Raw genomic sequence first — 7,202 nt, 5'->3', positions numbered from 1 at the left:
TCCTCATAAAACGGGGAAACGTCCTCATAAAATGGGGAAACGTCCTCATAAAATGGGGAAAATTCCTCATAAAATGGGGGTGGTTGGTTTGTTTGTTTTGAGATAGAGTCTTACTCTGTCGCCCAGGCTGGAGTGCAGTGGTGTGATCTTGTTTCACTGCATCCTCCGCCTCCCAGGTTCAGGCGATTCTCCTGCCTCAGCCTCGAAAGTAGCTGGGATTACAGGTGCCTGCCACCCTGCCCGGCTAATTTTTTGTATTTTTAGTAGAGATGGGGTTTCACTACTTTGGCCAGTCTGGTCTTGAACTCCTGACCTCAGATGATCCACCCACCTCAGCCTCCCAGAGTGCTGGGATTACAGGAATGAGCCACCGCATCTGGCCTATTTTCGAACCCACCTAACAGGACCTACTATCCCCTGGGATGGGGTTGTTCTGAGGAGTAAAGAGCTGATTACATGTACAGTGTGTAGTCCAGGGCCGGGTGCAGGAAGAGCTCCGTTAGCACCAATGATTATGGTGAGATGAATTATGCTAAGGCCAAGGCCCCCATTGGATGCCCGGAGCCCCAGTGACCACTCTGCTCCCCATCAGAAACTGTGCCAACCAAGGTTACTGGGGAAGAGAGTATGAATAGCCAGATAAGGGAGCCTCATCACAGGTGCACTGGTGCACATGCCACTGAGGGTGGATCGGAGGAGGCGGGCAGGAGCACACACTTCCCTGCAGCATGCTGACACGCAGGCCATTTCTGCCCACCCCCTGCAGCCCTCCCTGACTCATCTCCTCAGCTCAGAGCTTGAGCCCATCACCCTCAGCTCAGAGCTCGGGAGGATGCGGCTGGAGGTTGGACTTGCCGTCCTTCTTCGGGCCCTGCCCAGAAGGCAGTGGACGCCCACACGGCCAGACGGGGAGAAGCAACTTCCTCAGACAGAGGGAGGAACAGGATAAGGAAGCCTGGAGAGAGGGCGGGACGGGCCATGGCAGAAGACTGAAGGGAGCCTCCGTGGGGGCAGGAAACCCTGCAGGGAAACCGGCCATCCAGATGGGCACACTCTCGAGAACCCTGGAGACACCCAGTAGGTGGCTGGTACACATATCCAGAGAAAAGTACCCATGAACAACCCAGAGCACGCAACAATGCCCACACAGAGACGTGCCACACAGAGACGGGCACACAGAGACGGGCACACAGAGACAGGCACACACAGAGACGTGCCACACAGAGACGGGCACACAGAGACAGGCACACACAGAGACGTGCCACACAGAGACGTGCACACACAGAGACGTGCTCACACAGAGACATGCCCACACAGAGACGTGCCCACACACAGACGTGCCACACAGAGACGAGCTCACACAGAGACGAGCTCACACAGAGACGTGCTCACACAGAGATGTGCTCAGAAGAACCACATATAGCCACCCAGAAATGTCCAGACACAGCAGTCCAGCAACAAGCCCTCCAGGCCCACACATGCACGCCAAGCACAGGTGAGCCCACGTGCACAGGCACACCTCAGTGTTCCCAACTGCCCGTCACTCCCTGTCTCTCCCCTCCGGCTCTTGCTCACCACCAGCCATCTAATCGGCAGGGCCCTGACTGTGCCAGGGTCCCCCAGGTGCCCATGCCTGCTGCCATCTGCTGACCCAGACCTGGCAGAGCCAAACCAGCAGGCCCAGCATGGTCTAAGAAGGCCAGTAATCCTGGATCTGAACTAGGGAAAGGACTGGGAACGAGCTGGCCCTGACAGCAAGCTGCAAGAGCCCAGAACCAGAGCATGGGTGGGGCCAGGGGCTCGGCACAGCCTTGTCTCAGGCCAGTTCCCCCAAAGCACGATCCGTGCCTTGGCATCACACCTGCCTTGGGTGCCCCTGCACCTGCTCCAGATCGTGGGCAGGTAGACAGAATCCCCGTAGAACCATCTGGAAGCCCTAAAGGGTTGCAACAAATAGAAAACAAAAAACGCAAAACACACCCAAAAACAGTACAGCATGTCAGGCTCACATCAGACATGAGAAAGAACTTCCTACTGGACAGGCACGAAAGCACTGAAAGAGGTATGGACAAGAAGACGATCATCCATGAGATGCCCTCTTTAAAAGGGGAGCAGAGGAATAGGCTGGTATCATTGCTTTATTTTTCATTAAACTTATTAAAAGCAAATTGCAGAGATCGGAGTAGACTTTAAATGACTGTAATGAAGACAGCGGCTGCTGCATCTCCCAGCGTAGGCTGGGTGCGACCTTGCCTGCAGGCAGAGAGATGAACGCAGTGACCTTTGTAAGGCGAGCCTGAGCTGGCCATGCATGAGCAAAGAGGCAGCTGCACACCTTCCCCACTCTGTGACCTCTCCCAGAGGGGGTGGCACATTGCTCAGAGATGGGAGAGGGTAGGGAGACAAGGCCCACCATGGCACCATGGCAACAGGCCTTGGCAAAGGCACCTCCGGGCCTTCTCCAGTAGCCGCTCATAACAGGAACTAACGTTTGCAGACAGCTCCTCCCCTGTCAAAGGGGGTGGTGGCCTGGGAGGGGCAGGTGGACACCATGGAAAAAAGAATGAGGAGGCTTTGGCCAGGGGCGGTGGCTCATACCTGTAATCCCAGCACTTTGGGAGGCCGGGGTAGGTGAATCACCTGAAGTTAGGAGTTCGAGACCAGCCTGACCAACACGGAGAAACCCCGTCTCTACTAAAAATACAAAAATTAGCAGGACGTGGTGGCACATGCCTGTAATTCCAGCTACTTGGGAGGCTGAGACAGGAGAATCACTTGAACCCAGGAGGCGGAGGTTGCGGTGAGCTGAGATTGCGCCGCTGCACTCCATTCTGGAAAAAAACAGCGAAACTCCATCTCAAAAAAAAAAAAAAAGAATGAGGAGGCTTGTGGATGCTGTACCACGAACTATGAAGCCTGCCCCAGCTTACACCCTAGGAAGCCCCAACTAGACCTCACCTACTGCCCTCCCTTCCTTCGTGCTACCCCATCACCCTCCCATTTGGTCATCACCACCCCAGATGCTGTGAACCCCCATACCCCAAGGCTGCCCAACCTACTCTGTCCGTCTCTTCCATCCTTCTTGGCCACCTTCTGTCAACCCGCTCACCTTCCTTTCCTGCACACCCCCAGCCCCCTGCCTTGTCCTCCCCCACTGACTATGGCCCAGACCCATGCCCATGACCACATGCCAGCTCCCAATGCCAGAAATGCCAGCATCCACCCTCCCTCCACTCCTCCTTCAAGCACCTGCTTCTGAGCCGCCCACTCCCCTCACCCTCCTCTGCCCAGTGCTGGTTTCTCTCTCCTCCTGCGGCAGAGCCCAGGAAGAGGTACATCTGAGCGGCCAGCACAGGAGCAGGACACCGCTGACTCCAATTCACAGGCTGTGAAATGGAAGCATTCAGGAGGTCTGGGAAACTGGGCCACAGTCCTAGAGGAACTGACCAGGTCAGCAGCCTAGCCCCGGAGCCCCAGGTCCCATGACCGGGAGGAGTCTTTAGAGGTTATCTTACGCGGGCCCACCTCCACTTGAATGAATGACTATCTGAGCCACCCTGGGTGTGTGGTCTTCCTGGCCATACAGAAATACCCCGGGTGTAGCCCCTGCTATGTATGGGCCCATCAGTATGTTCAAAAATTCAATACATGCCTCATTAACACTTAAAACACCCAGCTAAGGAAACCAAGGCTCAGAGAAGTCAGGTAATTTGCCCAAGGTCACACGGTGTTAGACACCTCAGTTTGCTGCTTCCAGCCCTTTTGGCCCCACCTCTTACTCCAAACACTTCTGCCATGACCAGGTCCCTGCAGGCTCCAAGCAGCATCTTACAGGTGCAACGTGACACTGCTTCATGTCAGGCCATGCTGGACCTTCTTGGGAGCTGCCGTGTGGAATACCCACAGGAAACCACTTGGTTCCCACACATGGGCAATCTGGAAGTCCACACGGGAGTGAATGTCCACGGAGCCACCTTTGTCCAGCAGGGGACGGAGCTAATGGGTAAATGCTTCCCTGTTTCTCTCCCCAGCAGAGCAGTTCTGTCTGGAAGGCTCCTCGGGACACCGCCCAGGAGAGTGGTGGGAACAAATAGTTGCTTCCCCTTCCTCTCCTTCAAACCCGCTGTCCTCGCCCTTGTTTCCTGAGATCGCTTCCCAAATAAGCCACGGCCTGCAAGCCTTTCTCTCAGGCTCCCATTGAGGGGAATGCAGGTGCAGCCACAGCAGTAGGTGGTGGAGCTGGGACTCACACCCAGGTCTGAGTGACACCAGGGCCTTCATGCTTAACCACTATGTGAGCCTGCTGCCACCCCCATCTGTGCCAGGACCCCTTTCCCTCAAGGCTCAAGTCATTCTGAGCCATGGTGGCTCAGCCAAAGTTGATCAGACAGGGTCATGGGAAAGAGGCTGGGGAGGGCTGCAAGCGCGCCTCCAGCAGCAGGGTCTTCTTCTCTGGAGCTGAGGCCACCTCCCACCAAATCGCCTCAACATGCTGAGCTGAGCAGTCCCACTCAGACCTGCCCCGACCCTACCTGAGCTTAGAATCTGTCTCTGCCCAGTAACATCAAACACAGGGACCAAGAGCGGCTGCTGTAGTTCTTCAGCTCCAGCCCCAACATCCCACTCGACTGCCAGGCCCCCCAGCCCCATCCCTCTCCAACTCCTTGACATCTGGGAAGGAAGGAGCGACCAGAGGCAGCTTCCTGAAGCCTGAGCAGCCAGATCCAACAGACGCCCACCCCACCCCACCGCAGGACTCAGAAAACCCAGCAGCACCACAGTTTGGAGGTGAGGGCAGAGCCTCGCCCAACTCCTGCCCAAGTCAAAAGGATGTCCCAGGACTTTCCACTGAAATATTACTGCCCAAAACCTCACAGGCCCTGAGTCACTCCCTGCCTCCCAGCCTCCCGGCCCCAGGCAGCTGTGCGAGCTGTTTACTCCCCACCCCGCAACAGGAAGAAGGGGGAGGGCAGAGTGCCATGGGAAACTGAGGCCTATAGGGCTTGAGGGATGGCCCCTAGGGTCACAAAACAGGCAAAGAACGTAAGAGCCCTGGCACCTGGCTCAGGACAACTCTCTCATTCCCCATGGAGGCTTCTCTGATGAGAGCCGCTCAACAGGGCACATCCCAGCAAACCCCACTGGCATATAAGTGCCCTTCAGGTTTGTTAACAAGGATGCAGGGGCAGCTATAGAAAACAAATGAGAGGAAGGCAGGGGATCCCTCAGCCAGCTCCCAGCACCAGACACACAGCACCTAGTGCCGGCAAAGCCAGAGGACAGTCTACACGGACCCCTGAGGTCTCCTGAACACAGGCCTGCCCTAGACTCCCCACCCAGGGCCGGCACCCCCACACCCGTCCAGGCCTCTGGAAATGAGGATCAGGCTGGAATTGGGCCCCTCCCAAAGATCCCTCAAGGCTTCTCAGCCGGCACCCCATCACCCTAGCTCCTCTCCCTGCAACAGGCACAGGCTGGAGCGAGGATGGGATGGGGGGTTTCGGCAAGCCCAGCCTAGCTCCAGGGTCCTCCTGCGGTTCCTGGCTGTTCTCCTTCTACCGCCACCTGTAAACAGCCCATCTTTGACCTCCATGCCGGTCAGCTTCTCTCGCCAGACTCTGGCAGGGGCTGCACACCTCACGCACGCACACACACCCTATAGGTGGACGTGTAAGCAGCGCCCCACCCGCGGGGGTTTCTGAGGACGGTCACCCCACCTCCCCAGCACAGCCCGTGACGCCGGATGGCTCCGTGGGATCGCAGCACCGGCTCGCGCCGTCCATACGTGCCGGTGTCTGTCTGCAAACACACGCGTTCACACTCCACACACGCGCCGATTCCCCGTCAGTCACACCAGGACGCACGTCCCGATCCAGGCGGGCTGCGGAATACCAGCCCCGGGGACCACTGACCTTCTGCGCCGCCTGGCGCGCGGCTGCCTCCGGACCCGGAGCGAAGGGCACCTCGGTCCCCGCGGTCGCCCCCACCCTCGGCCCAGCCCCCTCCACCTCTTCCTCCCGGGCGGCGGGGTCCCTCGCAGCAGCCCCGCCGCGCACGCGCGCACCCCGGCCCGGCCCCAGCGCACAAAGCCGCGCCCTCCGCAGCCGCCACCGCCCGCACACCTGGCGCCCCCCGCAGCCGCCGCCGCGCACGCGCAGCCGGAGCCCTCGCCGATCCAGGGTCAGGGGTCCTCGAGCTCCCGCCGTCGCCGAGCCTCCGCCACCCGGGGCGCGCCCTGGTCCCTGTGCCACTGCGGATCGTCTGGCGCAGCCGCGGAGAGGGGGCGGAGGGGCGGGCACCGGGAGGCGGTGGCGGAGGGTACAGCAGGTCCTGAGCGCCCTGGGGGCTGCCCAAGGCGGCTCCTCCGGAACAAAGGCGCCGGGCGGGGCAGGTGCGCCCAGAGGACCCGGGGAGAGAAGGAGCAGCCTGCCCTCCAGGGGTTCCTGGAAGATGAAATGGGGGCAATGGGGGCAATGGGGAACGGAGGTGCGGTGAGGCCTGGGGGCTCCTGATCTACTGAGGAAGATACTCTGGGGCTCCCTCTAGCTCTGCGTTGCGCGGGACCCGGGACGGGGTACAGAGTGCTATGCTGCGAGCCTCCAGGGCTGCTCAGACCCCTGAAACTCCCCGCTACCTGGGATCTGGAGACTGGATTTTTTTGACACAGAGTCTTGCTCTGTTCCCCAGGCTGGAGTGCAGTGGCACCATCTCGCCTCACTGCAACCTCCGCCTCCCGGGTTCAAGCGATTCTCGTGCCTCAGCCTCGCGAATAGCTGGGATTACAGGCACCTGCCACCATACCCGGCTGCTTTTTGTATTTTTAATAGAGACGGGGTTTCAGCATGTTGGCCAGGCTAGTCTCGAACTCCTGGCCTGAGGTGATCTGCCCGCCTCGGCCTCCCAAAGTGGTGGGATGACAGGCATGAGCCACTGCCCTCGGCCTGGAACTTTCATCCATGTACTCCACAGACATCCTCCCAGCTTCCGCCAAACCAAGGATGCTCCTGAAGGTGAAGGGGTTGAAGGAACGAAGGGTCCTCTGGCCAACCTTTGGGATGCTTGAGTCTCATCCTCGATAACCTCCACGGAGAGCGGCCTTTGACTATGGCTTGCACACTTCCAGTGATGGGAAGTTCTCTCCCTCGGGGGAGCCTATGCCATCGTCAGGCAGCTCTAAGTGCTAGTAAGCCATTCCTTTAATT

Source organism: Piliocolobus tephrosceles, chromosome 16, assembly GCF_002776525.5.
Source record: "Piliocolobus tephrosceles isolate RC106 chromosome 16, ASM277652v3, whole genome shotgun sequence".
NCBI classification, from domain to species: domain Eukaryota; kingdom Metazoa; phylum Chordata; class Mammalia; order Primates; family Cercopithecidae; genus Piliocolobus; species Piliocolobus tephrosceles.
Note: the sequence above shows the minus strand (reverse complement) of the source record.